Raw genomic sequence first — 27,768 nt, 5'->3', positions numbered from 1 at the left:
TCAGCTTAGCAGATACTATGGTGCATTTGATGATTCATTTTAGTGTATGTAAGAAGCACACAGCATGCTGAAGTCAGACACTTACATGCATACAGTCTCATTTTATTAAGAGAAGAAAGTTTTCACTGGGCAACTCAAAGAAAAACAAAATATAACATTATAACCCTTTTTAAGTTTCAAGTTACAGCCTTGGGCGATTACGTGATTGAAATTCTCAGTTGGAGCTAATGCTAATGCTGAAGTTCCTCTCCCTTTGAAAGCTCTTTGATGTGACTAAATACATCGAAGGTGCTATTGGTTATTTAGCCTCTGAAGTAAGCTCGTATCGGAGGTGAACCTGAGGTCCACTGGGGATAGGAGCCCAAGGAAAGTCCAGTGACGAACATCCACAGCATATGGCTTGAAAAGGATTGAATATCCTCTGGAAGCTGAGGCAGATTTTGGTTTAATCTTTGAGGGAAAAGGAATTGTAGGGGTCGGATGTCTACAGTATGTGACTGGCTGCCTGAGGGCAGCTGACAACCGCCTCAGTGGGAGAAACTGCAGCCTGGGAGGAAGGAGAAGTTGAGAGGCGGGGGTGAAGATATGGGGCCAACTAGAGAAGAGTCTGGGATGATGCCAGCTATCTGTCTTGCACTGCTGGGCTTGGCTTGGCTCCCCGCAGATGGAGAGTTAGTTAGAGGTGCACACAAACAAAGACAGAGCTCTCAAACCCATCCCCAAGGGCACTGTCTGTTTATGTGCTGCAAAAAAAAGGTGCAGCGCATTCAGGGGCTGAGAGGAGGACGGGTGACGAAAAAAGAGAGAGCGAGGGGAGAGAAGAGAATTTCGAGAGGAGAAGAATAAGAGACAAGGAGAGCAAAATATGCTAATGAGAGAATAGAAATGGTAATGTAATGGTATAATTAGAATGAGAATAAAAGGGAATGAGTGGTTGAGGGTAAAACAGGTGAAGGAGAAGCTGGTTTCGAGTGAGAGCTAGATAAAGATGGTGGAAGGAGGAGAGGAATAGAGAGAGATCACGGCAGAGAGGGTTTAGGACCTGATTGTTTATGTTTTGGTTGCACCCAGGGGTGCTTTTTAATGACAGACGGATTGGACATGGAGTCAGCCTTTTGCAAAATCATGAGATGGAAGAGGAGAGAGTGAGAGGGAGAGAGAGAGAAGAGGAGAGAGAGGGAGCGCTTGCAGCATTACACAGTAATCAATTTGTGATGGCTGTGTGCATATGGACCAAAGTTATTACCATTTGAGATGAGGGACTTCATCTTTATCCAGGGTCAGAATGAAAGCTGAAAAAAGGGGGAGGCAGATGGGCACGGAGCAGAGGAAACACAGGCAAATGAGGATGGATGGAGTCACAGAAGTGAGGGGAGAGGATTTAAATGTTCAAAGCTTTGCTGCTACAATGCACCAGGAAAGCTGGTTTATGTGTGGATTTCATATGTCACATGAAGAGCTGTACATTATGTTCGAGTGCTCTCCAACCCTTGACACAATCTCTACAAAGTATACGCTCTTCCTCTCGCTGAAGTTTCACCCCGCTCTCTGCGTTTTCTCCCGCATTGGTATAATTCACTTGGCAACCTTTTTTTTTTTTTTTACCTCCCTACGTCCAACACCCCATTTATTCTCATCCTCTTCCTGTCCATCTCTCTCTCTCTCTGACACATGGCCAGGTGTGTCCATGCGTGGCATCCCCTAATAGGAAATGCATTATGGATGTCACATTTCTCTCCATCAGCACAACAAAGTCTCATACTCCCCTCTGTTCCCCGTGATAATGAAAGTTAGAGCCACTCGCAAAAAAAGATGTTGGCGTAAAGGGGCTGAAATCAAAAGCTAACGTCCCTGCCAAAATGAAAGTGCATTTTAAGTCGGCCCGACCTTGCTCTCGCTTTGTCTTCAGAGCGTGCCCCCTCCCAAACCCATTAATGATGTCAGCTTCAAACTGGCAGAAATCCTTTTGTTCCTGGTCTGATTGAAGCTGACAAGTCAATTTAGTCAGTTTGTGTGTGTACACGTGTATATGTGTGTGTATATGTGTGGACTAGAGTGTGAGAAAACTGAGGAAAGGAGGGACAGATTAAGATAGAGTAAAGCAGAAAGAGATAAAGTTTGTGTGTGATGCTACGTTTGTAGAGATGTCTGTCTTTGTTCTCTTTGATGTGCCAGTGTTCACAATGGGATGTTGGTGGTGGTACGTGTGAAACAAGGCACTGTGTCCAACTGTGACCTAAACTGTGACTGTGTAGGTTTTGTCGAGCACAAGTCAGACCTACTGACAATCTCAGGAAAACATCAACCTCCCGAAATGATGACAGTGCACCATCAGATCGGAGAAGATTGACAGTTAAAAGACAAAGCATAGTTCATCTAGAGTTTACTGCTGACACACATACACCTATTCGCACATTTACAATACATGGCCAAAAGTATATGGACATACTTTTCTTACTCATGTCATTTCAAAATATTTTGTATTCAGTTTGCTATAAAGATTTGGGATCAGGTTAAATTCAAATTTTTCTACAAATCAATCAAGTCTTTCTTAAAAGAAACCTTTGAAAACCATTCCTCAATGAAACCGACTCAATATGTGTTGTGCAAATGTCAAGGTTTCAAAGTGCTGGTAGCTGTATTTACCACTTATGGGACCAGAGCTAGCTGTCAGCCCCTCTTCCAGTGTCTATGTTAAGCTAGGTTAACACCCACCTTTCTGTATTGAACACAAAGACCTGAAGGAAGAATTATTTTAACCTCACAGAAAACAACATGTCAAATCAAACCAAATTTGAGGTCTTGCACAGATCAATAAAGCTCCTCTACACCAAATTCTGAAAATTACTTTGTAATGGATTGAACATGTATTGTTCAAATTTGAGGATTAAGAGGTGTTTGTAGCTCTATATTTCAACTTCGCAGGGAGCCAGGCTTGCTGTTACCCTCCTCTTCCAGTCTTGGTGTGAAGCTTGGCTGACTCTTCTCCTACCTGTTAAACACAGAATTATGGAGAAGGGTTTTTATCCCCCTAGCATTTAATTTTATTACAAAGGTTAAAATCAGGTCATTTAGCAAATTGCAAAAGTTTTAGCTAACTGTTTTCCCCGTCTCCCAGTCTTCATACTAAGCCAGACAAACTGCCCCCAACATGAGAGATTCCAACCCCCTCAGAGACGGATCAAATAGGAGAGACAGGGTATGTTTATATCACTTTCTGCTTAAAGTAAGGGTTGGTAGTCATGGAAAACTTGCATGAATTTGAATGTAGCATTTCATCAGTGCTCCGTCTACCCCCTCCCTCGGAGCTCTTCCAAAACGACACCCCTGCTTACATGCAAGAGCGCCGCTGCTTCGCGACCATATGATCGCGAGTGACTGATTCAAAAATTCACTATGGTTTCATTTTTTGGCTTCCAAAGGAAGGGATTGGTTGATGTTTTCCCAGGTTTACTCCAGCTGTAGACAGCAGCTTTTTTTCGCTCTTTTTTAAGAACACATTATGAATTGATGCCATTGGGACATAGAGATCATTTTAATTAGTATAACAAAAAATGTGTCTGAGTTTGACTACCAACCCCAGCTTTAAGCACCTGTAGCTCACTGAATTTTTGAGCTAGTGCTCTCAAATCTTTAAACTAAGTAGCCACATTTGTTCCTGACAGACAAATCAATTCTATCCTTCAAAACAATATTATAGACTTCATGAGTTGATGTTGAATACATCCCTCTTCAGTTTCTCCCATATTTCAAGGCCACCATGCCCCCTTTCCTGTGTGTTGCTTGCCTAAGAAACTCCCAGGATTATAAAAAATCCATATTGCCTAAATGGATACATACAGCTTGTATTTTTGTCTACACATACCAATGTTGCAAGGTTGTCTATGATCAAGAAAAACATTCACAATACATGACTACATACATTTAATGTCTTATCTCCCTGTGACCTGGCAACCCACAATGTGATTCAAGGAGTAAATACTGAAATGACCATAGCACTCCAATGTTATCCCTGCTTGGCGGAAATGGTGGTGTTATAACTCTCCCTATGTCAGAACCCTACCCCGTCCCCCTATTTCATTTCATTTCATTACAAAGCTATTGGATCGGATTAAATTCAGGTTTTTGTACGAATCAGTCAAGTTTTGCCAAGCTGTTTCCCCTTCTGTCGGTCTTAATACTAAGCTAGGGTAAATGCCTCCTTGCTCTTACTATTAACACACGGGCACGTCAGAAGAAGTTTTAAAACCCTCAGACAGAGAATCAGTAGAACTACCACTTGTCTAAAATTGCTGAACTATTCGTATAATCAATGGGCGATTCTGCATTCACGATGGCATTAATTGAATTGCAAAATTGATAGTCTTCTGTGTTGAAGTAAATGCTGTGAGAAAGAGAAAAGCAGAGCTGATTAGAGCGGGAGCGGATAGATTTGGTGTCAGTCTTCTGCAGTGTGGACTAATTAAAAAAAAACTACATTAGCTTTATTATCTGGGTTACAACACTGTCTTACAATGAGATGCTAATTAATTGACCACTTTTCATTAGTTTAATCAGTTGCAGATTTACTCTAGGCTTTTGTCTATCTTCTTTTTTTTGTTCACTTTTGGGATTGACATACATCGTCCTCTGAGCAGAAAGTGTTCTCAGGCAAATGCAAACAGCAGTGCAATGAAAGGCTCTATCACTCATTATGGTAGATAACGTTTTGTGCGAAAATGCAAATATCTGTGTAATTGCCATGGCCTGAGTAAGCACTTGATTCTGATTGGCCGTAGGACGTCCATTATTTCTTAAAAACTTGACAAGTGTCTGATCGCAGTGCTAAATTAATACACTGGAAAGGTTTGAGTGTTCCATTTCTGCCATACACTGAAGATAATGGCTCGAAGGAAATGGGTTTTTTAAATTGCCTCAAACATTTAGAGTCCCCGAGTTAGCAATCAAGCCTTATGAAAGCAGCAGGACTGAAAACATCGGTCTGTACTGAAGTGATCCTCCTGCATCAAGACATGTCAGCCCACATCTGTTGATCTGACCGGGCAATGTCACTGTGCTTCTGCTACTACAAACACAACATGCTCAGGGATATAAAGTACTATTGAAGTAAGACAAAACATAAAGATGTGCATCAGTATTCAGGTTTTATTAGGTGTTATATTTATTCATTAACTGACTGATATTGAATGAATATTTCAAAGCAGGATGTCGCTGAATGAATATTAAAAGCCCGGATCATGTGATCTAACACTCAACTGAGACAAAGTAATTTGAACAGCAATGCAAGACCCTTCCTTGTTAATTGTCGTCAGCCATGAATTTATTTACACTTGACAGCTTGTGCCTCTCGAATTCAATTTCAGCACACTCATTTCTCTGACAAATCTTCTTCCAAGTATTAATTATTTTGTTTGTGTGTGAAACGCATGTGCATTTTCCAACTGTGGAGTTTTCCAAGATGGATGGCACAACTGCCAACAATTTATAAGTATTTGCTTTTCAAGTCATCAAATGTACAGCTTTTTGTTATTTTATATACATTAGTGATTCAGATTGTTGGTCAGACAACACAAGTAATTTAGAGCAGCCCAGAAATGAAAAAAGATATGCATAAGGAGGGATCTTGTAGATGAATTTGTAAATGTTTTCAGCAGTGTTTTCCAGCTGTACTCCTCACTTACTGCTAATTCAAAATGTGCTATAATTGCTAGAGAAAGGGGCCAGAAGACTGTTTTTCACATCTATCCTCCCTAATTTCCATCTCATACAAAGTGCTTGTCCAATAATTGAAGGCTAAGCTAAATGAATATTCTCTGCAGTGAATGAGAGTGAGAAAGTTACGCTGTTAAGGAGTAAAGTAGATGCCTGCCAGGACTATACTTACTAACAATAAATGAGGCATATTTTCCCAAAGTAAATTGCTGCCATTAGACCTTCAAATAAAGTCATTTAAAACCTTTTTTCACAGTGAAGCTGTTGACCTTGCACCAAAATAAGACAAGCATGAATGTTACCTTAAACATAAATGTTACATGCCAGCCATAAACTGGGTCTTTTGAGGGCCCTGGGGACTGCACAGTGTCATAGAGGGCCCTTATATCCTTTATAAAAATGGTCCATTATTTTTATAATGATGTGCCAAAGTTTTGCAGTCAAGTTTGGCCAAGTTGTGTTCAAGTAAGTGCGGTAGAAGGTTAGCAAGGGTACGGAGACAAAAGGTGGAAAAGAAGAGTGAAAAACTGACCTTACTGTTTAATGAGCAAGCATGAGGCACAGGAAAAAAGACAAAGGGAGGGCACGGAGAAGATAGGAAGACACAGAGGCTCACTGGCAAGTAAAGACATTACACAGGATATTAGAGAGCCGTCATCAGAAAAGCCTGGCCAGGTTTAGCTTTTAGACTAAATGTAATTTTAGCAAGCAGCCATGTGATACGTGTTAAAGCCAACTTTTGGATACCATTTAGATCAAACTGATGGAACCTGGTGAAATAGCAACAGGTGTTACAGAGAATTAGATTTTAGATGGGAGTCAGATTTTCAGGATTTCTCTACTTTATGATGCAATTCTGGCATTTATTAGGCAATCTGAACTTTAATTAGATAGTGAGGGAATTACAAATGTTTCAAGTAAGCTCCCTTATCCAAAAGTGTAAGATAAAAGCATTTAAGCAATGTGAATGGAATAGGTTTTATGTGTTTTTTTTCTCTCCTTCTGATGTTGGAAGACACAAATCTCCTTTTGGCAGCTCTGCAGCTGTGATAACCTCAGTGGAATCAGGAAACTACAATACACCCTCAGAGATGGAGATGTCCGCAGATGTGCCAAAGCAACTATACATATGCTCACGCACAGACACACAAGCGGCATCCTAGTGTCTCCTCTAAGCTCCCGGGTGTGTTTGTGTGTGCGTGCAACAAGAGGTCTAAGTGGTAACACCAGGCAAACAGCAGCACACTCTAAGTTCCTTCTTGCCTTCCTAAGGCCCAAGGGGTTTTGCAGGAATGGATTTGTCTATTAGCTCGTAAAGAACATTGCTCAGTGCCATATCGATCATCTGAGCTGTAACGTTTAGGGTCTTTAAGTTGTAGAGTTGATCTAGTGGTACACGGACTCCCCTGGCTATTTTACCAGAGTGAGAGATGATCAACTTAACCCTGGTGCCGTGCTTGGCCAGAGGAAACGCTATAAACACGTCCGCTGAAGCCAGAAACCGTTTTTATTGAACCACTCGTTCAGCCATCCAGGAAAGGCTGAAGAGCTACCATGAATCCGCCAGGTGCCTTATTGTAGCAAGGGTGCAGTTGTTTGGTTTTCCTCTCTTTAATAGCAGTCTCATCACATAGTTAGCCATGCAGCCTTCTGTTCCTGACAAGCTGTCAGAATGTTGGACCCCACCCTGTTGTCCTAATGATGGGCCTTTACAGCTCACTGATCCACAGGAAGACCTACTGGACTGTACTACTAGTTGATGGGGGGCAAGGGATGTGCGTACATGTCGGTGTGCATGTGTGTCCGTTTGGGTGTGGGTGTGTGTTTGGAAGAGAGGGAGACAGGGATAATTTTCTGTTCTTTCTCTCTCTCCGATGCCTACACCCCTCCTTCATCCTCATCTCGCTGCCATGGCAACAGTCATCAAATCAGAACATCAGCCGTAGCTTTCATCTCATACTGTCCACCAGCTGCCTGCAGGCTGTCTGTATACATAAACTGTGTGATGAAAACATCACAGAGTCCAGCCGCTACTTGCCATTTTAATAAGCGGTCACATCCCTTGGAATTCCACGATCACCTACACAGCAGAGGGGAGAAGAGGCAAGCTTTTTTTTTAATAAACAGTCGAATAAGCGGGCTTAAAACTGTTTTTCAGCTCCAAGCGCTGTTGGAGTATTAAAATGAGAGGAGGGCATGGTGAGTGGCACATGAATAAGCTCCCAGCAGAAAGGAACAATAGCCCTGAGAGTGTACCGAGAGATTAGTGCAAATCAGAGTGTTCTGCATTGGGGGAGAGAGGCTGAGAGGGGGCGGAGGATACAAAGGTACCTGTACTGTACGAACACGCACACACACACACACACTCAGATGCCCACACATGCTCCTGGCTGCTTTGTGTTCTGTGTGTGAGGGGTCAGTGGGGTGTTTAATTTTGGGGTTGGTAGAAAATGCAGCTGTGTCAAAGCTGGATTGACAAGTAAATGGCTGCGATGGAGAGGAGAGTGGAATTAAAAAAAAATTGGAAATTTGTTTTTGTTTGCCCGGGGTGTCTCTGTGCAGATATGGAGAAAAGACAGCGTCTTCTATGAATGGGCAGCTCGAAGGCCTTATTTAACAATGGACAAAGGAAAAGAAAAGTAAGCAAATCAGGACCTTTATGTCTCACACAATAGCGTTTTCGGTGTGTATGAATGGGACCTGTCTCTGAGCAGGCTTCTGCTGTGAAAAAGCTTGTCTGAATAACACAGCCACAGGTTCATTGTTATTCTGATAATCAGAATTGTCATCTGCCGCCTGGGTAGGGATTTGAATGCATTTTCCAAGGGGATGAGTGATAGTAATGGCAGCATAGTGGTTTACCCACCATTAACAGTCGTTGCCATTTTAGTTTAACTGCTTGTAGTAATAGCTGCTCCTTAGTCGCAGCCGTCGTGATACTGCCAGGGATACGTCTGCCATAGCTGTGCCAGTGCCAGTGTTAAGGGCTGCCATCACAGCCATGGTGCCAGTGGTAAAGGCTGTTGTTACATGGCACGGTGCCCTGAGCCTGTCAGACCTCCAGGGTGCGTACACCACCTGTCATTATCAGCTCTCAGCCCTGGCAGCTACGGGCAGCTAATGGTCCACTGGGTCTCGCCCAACAATCTGCTGACCAGTATGAGGTCTGCTGGTGGGATAGTTGGACACCTACACACGCACGTGTCCTACATTTGCAGGTAAACATGCTTGAACACACAGCTAGCATGACAAAAAAAAATGCTTGAGGCTTGTCTTGAAGACAGGCTGTAAACAAACAAAAAAAAGTGAAAGATGGGCCCAGTTCAGTCATTCACTTTCCCTTGGCACAGTCTTCTTCACACTGGAGAAATGTCGGTATGATTTATACGACTGAAGTGCAACCTTTGTCACAGGCAGCTTTCTTTTAATTGAAAAAGCCACAATAGGACTTTGGACAGCAATTAATTGTTACGGTTAATTAAGGTAAACATTAAATGAAGAGAGTTTTAATTGGTTTCTGTTGATGAGGGTAGGGATCTGGGGTGACCAGAATCTGCATATGTAAATAACTTAAAACTCCTCCAGGCCTTGGCTTAACTCACACACGACTTTGAGTCCCCTCTTTTGCTCTCTCTCTTTCTTTGTTTCTGTTTACTTTCCTCTGTTTCTGACACTGTCATTCAGCCTTACTCTTTGCACACACACACACACACACACACACACATACACACACACACACACACACACACACACACACACACACACACACACACACACACACACACACACACACACACACACACACACACATATAGGAACACACATCTTGGCCCCAACATAGCTGTCAGCAATACAAATGGGGGTGCTTTTGTCATGTGACACTGATGTGATGTATGCACATGCTAAATGCAAAACTGGCGCTCCCTGAAGAGATGCATTTGTTAAGATGAGACATGACAGATTGGCAGGAGACATCACCTTCATATTTACAATACATGGAATCATCCCAAGGCCCCAACGTTCAAGCAGGCTGTTTATTTTTAGCATTTTACTTTTGGAAGAGGATGCTGTTTGTGTGCCCAGTGGTGCTCATCATAGCATGTTTGATTGACCACTTTCTCCTCGCAGTAAAGATTCATTTATATGCTGTCAGACTGTGGCAAGGATTGCTCTGTGTACATATGGAGAATCTAACAGATTCATCAAATAGCAGACTCTTTCTTTCTTTCTTTTTTTTTTCATGTCCTCTGAGCAGCTGCCACCTGTGCAAGAGCAGAGGGCGTTAATAGCGCACCCTATCACTTTGTTGGATAGATCACCCTAACACCAGATAGATATTAATGCTGTTAAATAAATAGCTGCTTAAAATGCTTCAGGGTGCTGCTAAAAGCATGAACATTTTATTGGTGACCTGGGAAAAGAAAGTGGTTGTGTCAGAGGGATGGCTGGTACTGAATTTGCATTATGATTTAAAGTGTGTATGTGCATGAATTTGTGTGTGCAGACAATTGGACGGCTGCTTGGTCACCCGGTCACCCTGCTGCAGTGTAAAAGCTTCTCATGGCCAACGCCAGCTCATGCCAGTATTTCGAAAAAACTGAATGTGCTCACGCTGTCCAAACAGATGCTCAATGCCATTTCCAGATAGTGTTTACGTGTGTGTCGGGCGGGGTTAGTGGTTTAGTTTGTGTGTGTAAATGAATGTGCACTGCATATTTGTGTGTCCATGTAGCTCCAAGTCATTGTGCACTTAGTATTCGTGTTTGTGTGTGAGAGTATTTTGTTCCAAACAGATGTTTTTCCAATGTGCGTGTACTAGCTGAATTAGATCAACACCAGCCGGTGCAGTGAGTCTGGCCAAGGTGGATAATATTCAGAGTACACTGTGGCCAATACTACAAATACACACAACCACACACCCTCGCACACACACTCTCACACACACACTCTCGCACACACACATACACACACTCACCCACGCACAAGATGTAGAAGATTACATGTAGAAAGAGACTATTACATTAATTTAACATTTTAAGTATAAGCTGACTCCATGGTGCAAATGCAAACAGCAGATTAACTCCACATGAATCCTCATGATTGCAAGTAGTGCAGTGATAAAGGAATTGCCAGCAATCATAAGGACAGGGAAGGCAGGAATCTGAAGAGCATAATTAAATTCAATTACATGAGGAGGTTGAGGTGGTTGTAACGCACGCCATGATCTTTATTTCAGTCGAGAACACATCTTAAACCCACAGAGCAGAAGCCCCACCCCCTTTGTTAGTGGCAACCCCTTTCAAACTTTTACTCAAACGAGGAATTAATATATTTTCAAGCACAATCATATACCAACAGTGCAAGATTTCCATACTTAATTTATGATAGCTCAGATAAATGGAGCCCAGATTTCAAACTTTGAAAGACAAACTAGTCACAGACACTTTTGGTTGAAAAAGCCCTCAAGCCCTCTGAGCTAACTTGTTTTGAAACGAGAACCATAACCTTTAAATTTGTTCTTGAATGCTACATGATTTTATGGTTTAAGACAAAGGATTAGAGGAAATGTCCCTGGGAAAAGTTAACACCAAAACCAGATGATTATTAGTGTTGAAGTCCTGGAGAGGTACATAGACCTACTTCTTTGATATGGAAAGATGTAGAAAAAAACAACCTTCTAACAGGAACCATATTTACTTTTGTAGTTGGAGAAGAAAGACAGACTTTATGTGAAATTGTTTGTATTTCCAACAGTACTTTTAAGGTTTCTTCAATCTACTGTGATCCTTTTAATACAGCCTTTAGATGCCTGTGCCTCAGTGCAATGCTGGGCTGTAGGTCAACTCTGGCAGACATGCTAACCAGTGCTGTCAAGCAATTTTCAAAAATTAAACTAATTAACTACTGGCTAAATGAATAATTCATTGAAATTAATCAGCGGCTGTCAGCGTTAACATGTAAATCTTGATTTGATAAAGGTCAGAAATTAAGATGTAATTTTTTCATTGGTGTGCTACTTTGTCCCGTTTGGTACTCTGTGGTTAATGGTGGTAGATATGCCCTTTGTGTCAAACAGGGGTTAAAATATCACTTTTAGCTTGAGCCACTGCCATGACCTAAGCATACAGGTGCAGCTGATCAAACACTAACTTGGAGCGTCCACAGACCTGTGGATGAATCACTTTGAGGCTGTCTCCTGCCTTAAAGTCATGGTTTCAGACCACACTGGTGTAGAAGTGCAGATTTTATTTGAATGATAAATCTAAAAGCCAAGATCTTAATGTATGTTGCATTGCATTAATTTGATTCCTTAATCAAGGCTCTGGTAAGAATTGCTTTACATTATTAATGAGTAAAAAACTGCTATGAAATGCAAAAAAAATCTTTGATTTTTAACATGCGATTAACAACGCGGTTAATCCTGATTAGAAAAAGTTATCACTTGACAGCTCTATTAATCACATGTACCATTGCTCCACATGTAGCTTAAATTTAGAGTTGTATAGAAATATATTCAACTCATGCAAGTCTTAATTTATTCATTCATTCATTTTAATCTTTCAGCCTTCATAAACCTTTAATTATTTATTGTAGTAATTATTTGCATCTCCTTACCTCAGATGTGAAATATGCTGCACTTTTGCACTATTGTTTATATCACTCATTGACATCTATATTTCTTATTGTTTATATTACTTATTATTGTTTACATTAGTTATTTAGATGTCTATTTTATCCCTTTATCCATATACTGTATTTAACTCTCTCTAATGCTCAGAGTGACTGCGCTCACAATATTCCCTCAGGTATCTGTAAAGTATTTCCTATAATGATCATGATTATGTGCTCACCTTGCTTCCTTTCAGCTTAGGCAGCTGGTTTAGCTCTGAGTCTGAACTCAATCTGATTTATATTTTGTTTCACCTGATTTGGTTATCACAGCAGTGGGTGACCTGTGTTTGAGGGCTTGTTTTTAACTATGTAGCATGTCAAAACAATCCAGCGTGGCACGACATGACATTGGCACCTTTTATGAGCTTTCAGCTAATTAGGTCTGTTGCGCCTCAGTCAATTTAAAAGAGGCACCTCTCTCTCTCTTCTTCTCTTGCTCTCTCCTTGCGTACTATGTGTGTGCGCCTCATGTGTGACGGGTACATGAGGCTCAGAGGATGGAGAAAGATTGTCCAGTAGTTAGTTGATCGCAGATGGTGCCAATTTCTTTGATGTATAGGTAAATACAGATATAAAGCCAGGCAGGTTAGACATGATTTTCCATCATGTGTACAAAGCTGCTCTTTCTTCTTGTATGCTTAAAGACGTTGGAGTTTAGAAAGTACAGCTGAATGCATCAAAGAAACTGTACTGATATTTCTGATGGATCATTTTTTATCTAACCAATCTAATCAAGGTGTTGTTTTGATGCCTTTTATGCTAATTTTTGAACCCTTACTCACAGCATTGTTTAAGCCATCCCCTTTCATCTATGTCTTAATGTTTGGCTTTTTAAAAAAGGTACAAAGAGGCACTATCCTACAAATGCTAAGTGCTTTATATCCTTCCTACAGCCCTATGTTCTCCACTTCAGCACATGAGGAACGTTTTTGTCGATGAAGCCTGATTGGAATTGCTGTTCTGGGAAATGGTTAAGCAAATTGTTAGTTTGATTTAATTTGGTACATTTAAGTACAAATATACAATGGAGCACAAACGTGAGCAGCACTGGCTGAACTCTGATACTGTAAGCCGATTCCCCTTCTTGTCCATCTGACCTCAGGGTTTATATAATCTGTTCGAAGAACTACAAATCTGTGGTTTTTAGACCGAGCAGATATGCTCCACCAATTCTTAAGGTCTCCTTCCTTCCCCAGAGGAACTGGTGTTATATTCAAGATACATTCATCTTTTGTCTTTCTGTCTGGAGTGGAACATAGGGGAAATGACCACAGCCCTGCCTGAGCGTGAAAGATCCCTGTACGATTTGGGAACGAGCAGAAATGAGTCCAATGTGTGAGATGTGCTGAGAGATGATCACCTCGGGGAAGTATGAGGCGAGCCCCCTCATAGCTGCAGAGCCAGGCAGAGATAATGGGGTACGCGCCTGACAAAAGGTGGATGTGGCTCCTCTCTCCAGTCTTTTTGGGTCAGCACCAGAGATGGGTCAGCACACAGACTGAGCGGAGGAAGGAGAGGGAGGAAGAATGAGTTAGAGTTATATCTCATATGTCTGTCCTTGCCCCCGATTGCCCTCAGTCAAATCCTCACCATTATGCTTTCATGCCTGATTTATGTGATGTGGGGGTTGTAGCAGTATCCTTTCTTTCTGCTTTACAAGAGAGGAGGCAGAAGAGTGGCAACCACTTTTTAAAGAAGTTTTGAAGCCATTTTTTTTAACCTGTATGAAACAGATTAAAAACCAAATAGCAAACAAATATGATTTTCTTGGTTTGGACTAACTTCAACCTCTCGTCCTCATAGCCCAAGGTAATGCCACTTGGTGTGATCTTGAGTGGGCAGGGCTTACGCAAGAGCTATTTACATCTGGACCGTCTCAGCCGAATGGATTTCCCCTGATATCTCAGGCAGGGGGGAGGTAAAGAAGCAGTGAGGGGGGCCTGCGGATGAGATGTGCGATTTATCAAATACATATCTGCAGTTGAATGCTACATTAGTGGGATGAATGCAGGGCGATGTGTGAATGTTTGGCTTGAGGCAGAGATGGAAAACAAGGAGAAAAAGAAATCTATAGATCAATCTGCTTATGACTCTTTCACGGCCACGAGAAGCAACTCTGTGTGGGAAGGTTTATCACAGACGGTGGTTATGATTGCATGGATGTAACACGGGCTATAATCGCTGCTGAAATAAACAGGGTGGTGCTGCAATCATCGGTTAATACTTTAATGAAGACGTGATGGCTCAGAGATCAAAAACTCTCCAGCTGAGATTGCTGCTCCAGCTAATTTTACTTATACAAGCACAGAGTGGCGTTACACTCCAGCATATTGAGCTGAAATATTTATTTTGTAAAGCCAATTCTTTCATGCTGCAGTGTGCAGCCTGCAATTCCAAAGCTTTTTTTCTTTTGGTACAATTTTTATGCAGCCAAGAGGGACCCGTCTTGTTAAATTAATGCCAGGAAGTTCCTGTTAAAGGTCTGCTTTAAACTCTGTTTTTCCAATAGTTGACATCAGGGATCATCCCTGCACACAGCTTTTGTTCATTTGTCAAGTCTCCCTCTCCTCTCTCTTCCTTCATTTCTCAACACCTACCAGTATCATCAGCCACAGACTCCAACCACCCGTGGCGAATGTGAATTAACAGACGGCATGCTGCTCGCAGCACCCTGCTTGCCACTGAAACAGATTCATCACAAAGACCCAGATACCGCCTTCTCTCACTTACACGCACACGCACACGCACAGACTTTCACCTTAGAATAGCACCTCACAAATCATACATCCATGGTGTAATACTCTTCACACTTACACACTGTACTTTGTGATATAGAGAACAATAACACTGCACAATGCTGCAATGCCTGAAAGATTTCTGAGTTTGTGAGTAAGTTGCATCTGAAGAAATATTCCTCACAGCTCTCTTATCCACTCATATCCCCTCATCTGCTTAAAATACAGCTCTGTTAACTTCCTCTCAATAGTTGCCACTTTTATATACGAGTGGGAGATGCTAGAAAATCGATGTCCATCGGAAGTAGAAAGGAAGTCTGAGGCAGGTTTGCCCACAGGTCAGAGGTGCATTGTGGGATATTGACTAGTCCCCTGTTGCTGCAGTAGGCGCGTTGAAAAAAAAAACACATCTCCACGAAAATTATTGACAAAGGCTGAACAGTCCTGTACCTCCGTAAAGTGGACAGATACTTTATTATCCTGTGAGAGGAAATTCTTTTTCACGGTCAATACCTGAAAAGCACTGAACTCACTGGAAAGGAGGTTTACAGGAGGGGTTCATGTTGCTTCCAAGAGGCTAATTTTACACATAGTGCACCAGAATGGGTGAAAATGAGAATTGATATGTACCTTTGATCCACTATAAAGGTATTTCTAAAAGTTATAGGGGGGAAATGTAGCAATTCAGACTAAGTTAAAGATTTTGGCAGCAATCTCTCAGCAAACAATGATCGAGCTGGGTCTAACACACCTCTGAAAATTGTAAGCAGTGATTTCAGAGTGGAGCTTGTTTGGATCATGGTCTTTTTTAGCAACTCTTACTGGCTAAAGGGTCACCTGCATGGTGGGCATGCGCTCTGGGAGATAGAATATTTAATGGTATTTTTGCTGTTGCTTCTTAAGCTCATTGAAATCATTAGGGCATATGACTGTATCTTTGCAGGTACACCGTATACTTATAAGAAATACTGCAATATTGTAACAGCACAGGTTAGTGCCCAAAGGAAAACCTTCCAGACTTAGATTTTTTTTTCTGATGTAAGAGAGCAGCCTTACAAAGATATGAGAGAAAAACAGGGTGTTGGTCAGTGTTGGCCACAGCTTTCTCTGGACTACTTGGAGACGATACCTTGTCTGTCACAGGTCAGAAAAAATACAAAAGTTTACTTGGAGAATAAAAGCTTATACAGTATATGGAAGGTAGACACTGTCACATTGAAGGTCTAACTGAGCAAGCGTGTATTTTTCTGGATTTCCTGTCTGAGGTATTAATTAGAATAAGAGTGCTGAACACAATGGAGAACATGACACAAAAGATATCATTAGAACATACTGAGTATTTAAACACTTTATTGTCTTTATTGTGGCTTTTTAAGCTGTGTTTAATCTTAAGCTATATTTGAGAACTTTGTAGTTTAACCATCATGTCATTGTAGTAATTCAAGGAACTAGAGATGATCTGAAGTGACTGATATCCCAGCCGAGGGGTAAGAAGCACTCAGATAAGTGGGGGTTGCCACAGTTTAGACGTTACATATAAACACAATTTTTCGCCAACAATAATAAAACCATTCAAACTAGTAATTGTAGTACTGACTAGCCATGGTGATGACGATGAATCCTTTAGCCGACTAAAAACGTTCTTACAGGTAACATGCTACTTCTGATACAGCTACAGTTCTGCCTTTCACATTCATGTGCGTGTCACTTGGTTATGTTGAGGGTATATTAATGACATCATTTGAAAAATCTCAAAGGTCTTTTAAATCTTGAACATTTGGAAAAATGTCCAAACTTAGTTTTCAAAGCACCATGCAACAAAGCTAATTTCCAGTGATCCTCAATGATGTCAAAAGGTGGAGCAACATTTAATTTGGTTGGAACTCTCATTTCTTTCTTAGTTATCTAACGCAGTATTTACAAGTCTATGCAGGGCGTCAATTTGGGACTTTTAAAACTATGACATAGCACGGTCTTACAAAATGATCAGGTAAAACAGCTATAGATGTTTTCCAAAGCTTGATCCGTAAGGCAACTGGACTGGTAGAAATTGCCTTACGGATCAAGCTTTGGATTACCATGACCTGGATGACTGAGAACCTTCACAGACTATAGATGTTTTGTTTTCCTCATTTTGAGTATTATGTATGTTTTAGCATAAACTAAAACCTTAGCCAACATTTTTCATAAAACATTAAGCATGTCAGGGCTACCAGGTCACAGTGCAGAGACATAACAGAAGAAAGCATTTATGTACAAGTGTATTAAAGCAACAAATGCATACCAAGGACATAAAGCCTCTGCCAAAGCTTGTTCTGCATGTGTGAGTGGATGGGGATATGGCTGAAACACAGGATAAGGGCCTGTTCAAGGTTGTGTGTAATAATAAACGATACATTGCAAAGCCAACAGTCTGCTACTATTTTACACTCCCTCTCTGGAACTAGAGACTATTCAGGCTCCTAAAAGCTGCCCAGAAGCCTGTCATTTCACATTAAAGTAGCCTAGCATCGCTGCTTTCATGGATTTAGTCCTCCTTGGACTGCAAATGATAAATTTATGTATAGATTTGAGATGGAAGGCAGACAAGGTTGTCTACTCATCCCACATTAGCTTCTGTGTATGCATATATGTGTGTAATGCATACACGTGTGTCGTTGTGAGTGTATGTTTGTAACATACTGGTACAATGCATTTCCATTATGAAGCATATGCCACTATGTGTTATGTTGAGCCAGGCCGTAAGCTGTTACTGTGACTGTCACATCCATAGAGGGTAAGGGAAGGGGATATTTCCTGTTTAGATGCCACCAATTTCCTCTTCATGCATGGTGCACAGACACATAACACGCCCTCAACCACACACAATTGATAGATTTATTATAGCGTGTCAGGAAAGTGCAGGCTTCACATTTCAGGAAAATGGACCCATTTGGCGGGCGAACGACTGCACCCCCCATCTCCTCCTAACTCTTCTCAACCCCACTCCCCCCCCATCCCACCCATCCAGCCAGCATGCCAGCCCACTCAGCCGAATCCGGAGCGGGACCAAATACATGTTTCTGTCACAAGCTTCGTGTCAGCTTTTTTACATGAGCAGGCGAAATGGGGAGAGAACAGGTCATTCTGACAGTTGGAATCACTCTGTGTGGATCTTAAATGTTTTACGGCCTTAATGGGCCTCCAGAAATAGACGCAGTGCTAATGTCCTCTGACTCTAGGAAAAAGGAGAAGAATGTGTCTGTGCTAAGTGTATGTATTTGTGTGCTTGGGACCCTGTGTGAAGGTTCGCGCATGTCCGTTTGTGTCTGTCCCGTGTGCGATTCAAATGGGCTTAAGTGAGGGATTCACGCATGCAAATGAAGCCACTTAAATCTGGGTCCTTTTCCCCATCTATCTCTGAGGAGACCCTATTCTCTATTTAAAGCACCACTTTGACATCAGCCCTATGGTGGGCAAGGCCCTATGGGGCTTCGGTCTTAAGTGGTGCACTATAGACTATAAGGAATCATCCAGATTTGCCCTATATAATCTCCCTTCCTCAGAGATATCCACAACAAATCTTCAACAAGCTCCTTGGCTGATGCAGACACTCCACATAACCCATCGCCCAGCTTGAGCATTAAGCATTACCTTTTGAAGAAGTGTTCAATATTGTGGGATTCCTGGCATTCAGTGCTTCCAGACAGCATTTGCTTCCTTAGAACAGTTAACCATCTCTCAGCATGGTTCCTCTTCTCCAGACAGACTCTGACTTAGAATATTGATCTCACTGCTAGCTGTATCCTTACCCCTCAGACAATCCATACTAAATGTATTAGCTGTGGAGAGAGCTACAATGTCCTCTGCAGCTAATCATATTTAGCCACAGAGAGAGGTATCTTTAAAGAAGCAGCCTATTTTCAGTCAGAGTGAATTGTCCGGACCAGAGAATGGAGCTTCAGTGAGCAACATCAAAAGGTGGGCTTCAGAGGCGGGCATATTAAAGGACAATTTAGGTTCATCTTGAGGCATTAAGGCCCTCGCTGCATGCAGTAGTCTACATGAGCAAATGCATGTGTGTTCTATACAGGGGTAATTTAGATACACCTAGTATGATTTTTCATGGTTTCTCCTCTTTCTCTCCTCCGTCTTGCACACAGATGCACACATACACACTGTTATGCATCACAGCGAGCATCAAACAGGAGAGCAGCTCTGATTGTTGAGTGGGGCAATCAAAGGCTTTGATGCTAATCAGAGCTCTCTGTCCTGCCAGTTGGGGATGATGGTGGAAATATACAATAAGAAAAGGGTTTATAGCTGGTGCCTGGAGCCTGGGTGATGTGATTGCTCTCTAGTTCATTCACAGGGTAGCAGGGGATAGAAATCAGCCTTCACGAGGGGGATAGGGCTGTATGCTGGCTTCTGTGAGCTCCTAATTCAGTGCTACATGTAATGAGCTTTGGATTTGGGCCCCCATCATGCATGCAGTTTTCTGCCTAATCTGCTAAATACTTTATGAACCAGTCATTAGATTTGTTTGGGTTGATTTCCACTTCGCTACTTCTGTGGAGATAACTGTCGTACACTGTTTGGCGGGATCTCCTGCAAACCGCTCCGATAACACCTGTGCTGCTTGATGCAGCAAGCGTATTTCTGGCACTCATCTCCTCTCTTGGTAGGGGGGCTGCCGGTGATGTGTGTTTTTCAAACCGTTGATTTTTCCGACTGTGCTCGAAGAGCTTCTGTGTTTGTCTCCGCCTGTCTTTGCTCTTGCCAGAACCTTTTTGGACATTTGAGCTTTTGCGTTATGATTTTGTATGCCTCTGTTTGTTTGTGTATGTATGAGGAAAAGAGAAGCAGACAGAGAGAGCAGAGAGAGAGAGAGAGAGAGAGAGAGAAGGGAGAGTTGTTGATAGTCCATTTCTGTTGTATTTTCTGACTATATACATGTGCTTGTGAGTGTGTATATGTGTGTGTGTGTCACCTCTTCCTCTTGGTTGACAGGCTGTTGTTCAGCTTTCTGACAGACAGTTCCATTAAATCATGCTGCAGTGGTAACCCACAGTGACAGGACGCCATCGCCTCCCTGGGATTCCTCTCATCAGGGCCTCTCATGCGCTTAACGAGGAAGTAAACATGCTAAATTGTCTGTTGAAGATGAAGAGGAGAGGCTGTCTCAATATAGATAGTCTCGTGTGATGTCCACACGTCTTAGTTTTCTCATTTGAAGCGTTCACATAACACAGTGAGCACACACAGCTGAGAGTCATCTTTGTTTGTTAAACAGGAAACACACCGTGTCTTAGCAGAATGACAAAACACAACGTTAATGATGATATTTTATGCTTCCAACAAATAGAGAATAGTCTCACATGTGTGGGCTGTGCCTAATGATACATATGCAAATGGTTTGAAAATGGCAAAATACAAACCTAACAACCTCAAATGCTTTTCCGTGTGCAGTAAGATTTAATACATTTGACACTTAGCATTGAGCTTTAGAAATAACTTTCTGTTCGGCCGCAGCCTCTCTGACAGCTTTCCACGCACTTCTTTGTGTTATTATGATGGTTGCAAATAGTTTTTCAGACAAACATTTTGAGGCATAGAGCGTTGGTGCAGCTGTTCTATTGTAGTTGGAAGGAAATGCAATAATAAATGCTGCTCCTTTGACTTCTCCTCCAACAAACAAGTGCTGCATTTGAAGTTGCAGTTTGTGTGTTGCAAAATCTTCTGCAGATTGAGGCAGAATCTGCCTCGGAGCTGCCTGGTGAGAAAACCCTGAGTGGATTTTGAAGAGGTGTTGAGTGCAGGGGATGATGGCTCTGCTTGTTCCTTTTAAGGTTATTTTAAGCTGCAGACCTGCAGGGTGTGTGTGGTGTGTGAGTGTGTGGTGTGTGTGTCAGGGTTGTGTTTTAATTAGAGAGACAGGAGTGTGTCCTTGGGCTGCCGCAGAGGGTCAGGAGAACCTGGTAGTCTGGGAGAGCAGTGGCTGGGACAAGTCTGGCAGGCCTGCTAAACACCCATTACCAAGACGTGTAGATGCACTCAGGAGCGCACGCTCACACCCACACACACCCATACACACCCATGCGCTCACAATCACACAAACGCGTCGTGGTCTTGGCGCCATTCCTGTTGGCCGGTGATACCATGGTAACTGAGCAGCCTGCATCTCCATGTGTTCCATGGCCTTCTCCCGTCTCTGAAAGCAAAATTACCACTGGCACTACTCTGGGGAGATGGAGAAAGGCAAGGGAGAGGTGGGCAGATTGAGAAGGGCAGCAGGAGGTGGAGTGAAAGGAGCAGGGGGATGTTGAGAGGGAGGTGAGGGGAATTGAAAGAAGAAAAGGTTGAGAGGGGAGAGGGAGGAAGCGTCTGACATTTATGTTCCAGGCCAATGGAAAATGCCACTTCAGCCTGGCATCCCTCTTTCATTCTCCATTGCTCTCCCCGGCCTTCCTCTGACCCCAGGCTTGCCATCCACACCTACTTCCATGCATCTCGCACTGTGGCCATCACCTTCCAACAGTCACATCCCTTTATTTCCTTGAGTCAACACCTCCACATTTTCATACTCACATGACCTCTGACTTTCATCCAGCCATTTCTTCATCTCCCCTGTCGTCATTTCCATATCACAGGCCCTCACCTATGGCACGGCGCTCATCTGTCGTCTGCTTGCCTCTTTGATTCTTCGTCTCTGAATCCTCTTTAACCCCCTCTCACCCCCTCCCCCTTTCTCTCTTTTTTCCCTTCCATACCTGTATTTGCATCTCCTCCCTTCTCCCTTCCTTTCCTCAGCTATTCTCCTCCTCACCCCCTCCTCACACACCTCTAGTGTGCGTAGCCTGGGTCCCAGCCGATGATGGGACTCATAAAGCCTCCCAGATGAGGCGATAGCTAATGGCTGTTGAATAATGCATGCCAGGCAGGATTTAGAGAGCCCAGTCTATTAGCCTGACCAAATACTCTGGGCTTTTATTAAAGACCAACACTTACAATTACAAACTACATTAAGGCCGGGGTCCTGTCTCAGCTCCCCCTCTCTCGCCATTCATCGCTGTCTCCACGCTCATAGTCGAGGCAGAATATTATCTTATGCTTTTTAAGATTTTATAGCCTTGGACAGCTGACCCTTTTAGAAGGGGTCGCTGACAGTCTTTTCTAGTTGTTGTGTCTCTTTTTGTGTCACTGTGTCAGAGGTTAGTGGCCCTTTTATAGACACAGTTGTAGATCGGAAAAAAAACAAGGGATGAGTGGAAAGAGCAGTGGTGTCACAGTTTCCCTGTTGGTGTTTAGTATGAAAGTGGCGGGTTGAGGCATACATGTGGGCTGTTTTATGTCTCTACCTGCTGTGAACTATCGTTTTTTTGTGCCTTTTCTAGCATTTGTGTCCTCCTGGTAGTGAAAATGTGTGCTTTTTTGTGCATATACTACTGAGATACTCTGGCATTTAAATGTGCATTGTGTGCACACCTGCGCCGCGCCCAGTGCTTCGCTGCTGCAGAGTTGCCATCATCTTCTAGATGGATTTTAATTTTCTCTATGGTTACCGTTGCTTCTGCAGATTCGGCTCCCTTGCTCATTATTCCACATGATTATACACAAATGTTAATGGCTGCTAATAGCTATAGATGTCTGGAAGTGTGTGTTCTGTAAATGGCTTCTGAATAGTCATAAAGTGTTGTTAGCTAATGGCTATCCAAACATCCATCTACCTTGCTATGTTTAAGTGCACACTTAGCTGTCTCTCTGTAATAGGGTATTGACCTATCTTCTAATTTTGAGATTGCTATGCAAGGTTTCGACTTTCATTTGCATACTTCATCGAGACACGTCTGCATATTCTTGACAGCTTTGCAGAGCTAGGTGTTTTGTGCACCCTACAGTCAGTTGTAGTATTTTCAGGAGGAGACTGGAGTCACGGGATCAATGTTTAGCAGGGCAGCTTCCAGCTTGTCAGCCCAGGGGTTCTGTTTTTATATGCTGGTAGATCTTCTAATCATGTAATTCAGGGAACCAAGGGAATATTCAGGCCATGTCAGACACAGAGTAGACACCACCAGGGATGATGGATTGATGTCAGTCAGTCAAACACAGGAAGTGTCAACCCTAAACCCTTGATCCATCTCCATATCCTCAGCCTGGGTCCCTCGTCTGCCATGTGTCTGCAGACTGAGAGCTAAGTGATTACATGTCTGATCCACTGACGATTGGATGAAAAGCTGCTGCTTAATTTGTGGCCAAAACATCAACCTCATGTGCTCCCACTTTCTGTTTATTTCTCTGTTTGCGTGTTTGCGTGTTTGCGTGTGTGTGCGTGCGTGTGTGTGTGTGTGTGTGTGTGTGTGTGTGTGTGTTTGTGTGTGTGTGTGTGTGTGTGTGTGTGTGTGTGTGTGAGTGAGTGTCTTTCACACTGATGTTTATTTAATCTGATCTCCTGGCTGACCCTGCAGCCAGCCGGTGTTCCTCAATTGACTGCTCACTATATATAGTATTCCTTAAATGTCACCGACTTCTCAGAGGCTTGTGTATCCTTGTGTATCGAAGTGTTCTCGCATGCTATGAACCTTGCTTTAAATGAAAATATGCTCCAAACTCTTGCAAATCAACATTTACAACCTTTCTATCCTAAAAGCATGTGTAAAATGAAACAAACAACCAGATACAGCAACTTCACATCCATGCACAAACACAGTTGCACAATTCTGCATAAAATGTATTTTAAAGAACAAAACAGATCTCAAAAACAGACGTCAAAGTACATTTCGGTTTTCTGTCTTGTCTCTCTTACTGTTACCCACTGCACAATGCTGTTGCCTACATTCTCCGACCTCATACCTACTTTGTGCAATCCCTCAGTCTCTCCCTGACTATCAAAAATTAAAAAATGTCACACTCAGCTGTGTCTGGAACTGCCTGAAATATTTATTTGCAGTCTGTAAAATCATGAAATATGGCACCACAAGTGAGGTTAGAGACAACTGCAGTCTACCCAAAGATTACACGGATAGCATTAGCAGCTAATGCAGCTTCAAAAGTGTACTAACCCCAAAATGCCCCGGTTGAGTGCAATAACAAAAGCTGTAAGAATGGTGTTAAATTAAATATTGATCTGAATGCATGACACTGATCTGGAAATACAAAAGAGAGCTGACATCTTGTACGTGAAAAAACATCCTTAAGGCTTCGTATATGCCTGCTTCTGAAAAGACAGGAAACATCTTTTTTAATTCTTTATTTCAAATTCAAAAAATAGTTATATTGTTGATGAATCATTTAGCTCCCTTCAATGTAAATCTCAATAAACCTTGAATCTAGGCTACCTTAATAATAAATCCCAACTACATTCACATGTTTAGAAGTAACTTTGTGCGGCTGTGTTGATTAATGTCTCCTATTCTTTGACAAAGCGTCTGTATGGCCAGGTACACAATGCCAACTCAAAAATGCCTTTGAGGCTTTGAAATAAAGGTTCTCTGTGTAGAAGGTCGAAGATTGTCTGGTTTTCCTCTTAAGAAAAATACTTGAATTCAAAAAGCAAAAAGAAGACAATGGCAGTCTTGATGAAGACAAATCACGTCCCCGAATAAAAAGTGTGAAGCTTGAAGTGTTTTTGCAGAAAGATGGGGAGGTGATTGGAAGGAGCATTGAGCACAAAAGGTCGATATCAAGCAGGCCCTGCAGGTGTTACGTTTGCATCAGTATTCTTCGTACTAATGTGTACATTAACAAATGACTCTAAAGTCTGTATGTGTGTGTGTGCGGTTATGTGTGTGGCTTTGTGTCTAACGTCAGACAGCAGAGGACTACAGTGTCTTATCTTTGCTAACCGTATTCCTCTGACTCTCTGGAGGCATGCGGGGAGCAGAGGGCAACTACAGTCTGATGTGGGGCATCTGTTCCCACATTTGTTAAGCTTCTCCTTGTGTGTTTGCGCGTTTTAAAGAGAGAGAGAGAGAAAGAGAGACAGACGGAGTGTGCTGGAAGAAGAGGGAAAGCGTAAGCATGCGTGTGCGGTGTGATCGGTGTGATAGGTGCGTTCGGTGGAGTGGAACGGCAAGGTGTTGTTGCACCAGAGGGCAAGTGCCGACTTGTCATTGGTGTGTGTTAATACTGACCCGGGGCGGTGGCTGCACTCACCTCATTGACCGCAAGATGGCCGCTGGTCGAGTCTGCAGGTGGTGCTGAAGACACATCTATTTCCTCTTATTTTCTCTCCCTCTGTCTTCTGCGCAGGCTTTGTATCTTTATCTCGCTCAACCATCTATGATATGCTCCGGTCGGAATACCAAACAGCCCCTCATCTGTCCTCCTTTTCCCCTTTTCTTCCCATATTCACAGTCCTGTGCATATTCGTATTTCTGAATGCACCAGCACTTTCCATATTGTAATCTCAGTGGGGACATTACATGCATAATCTACTCTATAATAAGAGTCTAGTTGGCCCCGGATGCCTGGTTAAGATTGGATGGGAGATGTGTTAATTAGACTCATTTACAGCACCAGCTAGTAAAGAGCAGGACCCCTTCACAGACGACCTGCTTCTCCTTGAGAAGAGCTACAGTCTTACGGATCAAAGTTTCACGTGAAAATCCAGGGGGGGTTGTGGAGGTGAGCCTAGGTGGTACCAGTGGACTTCTTTAAGTCAAGAGCATCGCTGGTAGATGTAATAGGAATGGGAGTTATTGACTTGAGCAGCGTGGTATGGAAATAGTGTCTCTGGTGTGCCATCACGGAGACGGAAAGCTTATAGTACCCTGATTTATGACTGCTGTGGAGAATTGAGTGCTTCATAAAGATTTGCCGCTGGCTGAGATGGAGTAATCAGTGAAGTGATCTGACTTTGGTGGATTACAGTTACAGCGAGCTGTAAAGTCGGTTACAATGCCTCGACATTGTCTGTCGGACAATGCATGTGAAAGGAGTTGCAGTCTGACTCTGGCCCTCTGTCAAGGTCATATGGATTAGAAATGATTGGGTTTCCAATACTCTTCTGGGGAGTTCTGCATGATGAATCATCACTTCATTCCAAATCGACACCAATTAAGGCGGGTTTGTTTATACCGCTATGGGACATGCTGTGGATGTTCGCTTGGAACAAGCTTTTTCACCCCCTTTCTCTTTCACAAGTAACACTGTGGCTTTTGCAGGGATTATGATAATGTGTGTGTGTTGTGTGTTGGTGTTTTTGTATTTGTTCATGCTTGCGTGTGCACTGTGGGATTTATGTTTGATGAAGGCCTCTGGATCCACATTTTATTTGCACACTATTTGCTGTGTGTGTGTGTGTGTGTGTGTGTGTGTGTGTGTGTGTGTGTGTGTGTGTGTGTGTGTGTGTGTGTGTGTGTGTGTGTGTGTGTGTGTGTGTGTGTGTGTGTGTGTGGACACGTTGGCATGTGTGTTCACTGTCATGTCACTCAGTGTTTACTGTGTAACCCTGCTTTGTTTGTGCCAGTAGCTTCATGTCTGTAAGGCATGCTATATGAAAAGTGAGGTTGTGGAGCCCAGCGCCGGAGCCAGTGAATTCATTTGCATTCATTCCACTGCCTGTCTCTCCTCAGAGCCCATTCTAATTACCAGCAGCTCAGGTCTGCTACAACACTGCGCATACTCTCTGCCTCTCTCAGCCAGTGAAAAAATGGGCTGCTGGTGGTGCATTCTTGTAGCTTTGATACTACACTCTCTTTACCCTGCCAGGAATCTCCATGTTGGTTTGTTTGCTGACACACTGAGGCCCTTTTTCCTGTTTTAAGTGTTGGAGTTGCAGGAAATATAGTGTATGCATGTGTGTGCAAGCAGAACTCCTCCAAACTCTGCGTGTGCCTGCTGTGATTGTTTTGGGATGGAGGGAAATGCAGTGTGTGTTCATATACATGAGTGAGAGAGAGAGAGAGAGAGAGAGAGAGAGAGAGAGAGAGAGAGAGAGAGAGAGAGAGAGTGAGAGGGTAGGAGCAGAAGAATCATGAGGCTTGTAAAAGATGAATGTGTGCACTAATCACTGTAATGGCCATTGTGGCGTTTCACCTCCTGAGTCTCAAACACCTTGTCACATCCTCTTCCTGGTGATGCAAATTTCCACCAAAGCTATAACTCACATGACACCCCTATGAAATTGAGCATGCTCAGAAGCTCCTTCAGATACTCATGTGCATACTTATGCATGCATGTATGCACACTCATGGACATATGACATGCACCATTTCACACACATACGTATGCACAAACACCTGCACAGCTCCATGGCAGGTGGCAATGACCGCTCACCCTGTAGCAGAGACAAGGTCATGGAGGATCAGGACACTGCTGTGCTCTCAGGAGAGATGAGCTGAGCTCAGCTAGCTGCTATCGCACTACAAGGCTGCATCCAGAAAAACTGGCACTGGCCTCCAGAGCAAAGCCAACATTCATTAAGATAAAAAAAAAAGTTTGGTCTGGTTTTTCATTTGTGCGAAACATTGACTGATTCATTACAAGTTTTAAACAGATCATTTAAATAGCGCAGGTCTGAAGGAGGTTGCTCTTCTGAAAATGTAATTTGAGCACAGGCCCCTGCAGTGAAGTGCTTGAGTGATGGTAAGCCTCTTGCTGTAGAGCACAGGCGCTACACTCAGGAGGTTTCACGTCGTCTCCCGGGATATGCAACTTTCAGAATCACCTG

At 42.8% G+C, this 27,768-nt stretch overlaps 1 protein-coding gene across 1 annotated transcript in view; it reads left to right on the top strand.

The window, feature by feature from the left end:
- tenm1 (teneurin transmembrane protein 1) overlaps positions 1–27,768 on the top strand; it is a 178,588-nt gene that overhangs the window by 19,720 nt on the left and 131,100 nt on the right.

Source organism: Notolabrus celidotus, chromosome 8, assembly GCF_009762535.1.
Source record: "Notolabrus celidotus isolate fNotCel1 chromosome 8, fNotCel1.pri, whole genome shotgun sequence".
In the NCBI taxonomy this organism is placed as follows: domain Eukaryota; kingdom Metazoa; phylum Chordata; class Actinopteri; order Labriformes; family Labridae; genus Notolabrus; species Notolabrus celidotus.
The sequence above is the reverse complement of the archived record's forward strand: the minus strand, read 5'-3'. Positions and strand labels throughout refer to the sequence as shown.